The sequence below is a fragment of the Callorhinus ursinus genome, unplaced genomic scaffold, assembly GCF_003265705.2.
Source record: "Callorhinus ursinus isolate GAN/ISIS: 27379988/994484 unplaced genomic scaffold, GSC_fseal_2.0 scaffold24, whole genome shotgun sequence".
NCBI classification, from domain to species: domain Eukaryota; kingdom Metazoa; phylum Chordata; class Mammalia; order Carnivora; family Otariidae; genus Callorhinus; species Callorhinus ursinus.
In genome coordinates this window covers 27,709,675-27,710,276 of record NW_027397086.1, presented here as the reverse complement: position 1 = coordinate 27,710,276, position 602 = coordinate 27,709,675, and positions in this window count along the sequence as shown.

The following is a 602-nucleotide window of genomic DNA, read 5'->3' as shown; positions in this document are numbered from 1 at the left end:
TAAATAAATCAATCTTTAAAAAAATAGCATTCATTCTAGACTTTATCTTGTTTGCTGAGATTTTTATTTCACTGTGGTTTTCCTTTCCACTAGTAGTGTTTCATGATTCTGTTCTCCTCTATGGATGTTCTTTATTTGCTTCTTTGAGAATCATAAACTTTTTCTTTTCTCTGTCATCTGTTTCCTTAGGAGTGCATCTTCCGTTTGTTGTTTTCCATTTTTGGTCCCACCCCACCATGACTGGTCATTTTGCAGTGTCCTCTCTGTGACTGACCAGGATATTCCATCAACAGATAGCATCCAATCCCTGGTTTATTGCACTTTTTTTTTTATTATGTTATGTTAATCACCATACATTGCATCATTAGTTTTTGATGTAGTGTTCCATGATTCATTGTTTGCGTATAACACCCAGAGCTCCATACAGAACGTGCCCTCTTTAATACCCATCACCAGGCTAACCCATCCTCCCACGCCCCTCCCCTCTGGAACCCTCTGTTTGTTTCTCAGAGTCCATTGTCTCTCATGGTTCGTTTCCCCCTTCAATTCCCCCTCTTCGTTCTTCCCCTCCTGCTATCTTCTTTTTTTTTTTTTAACATATA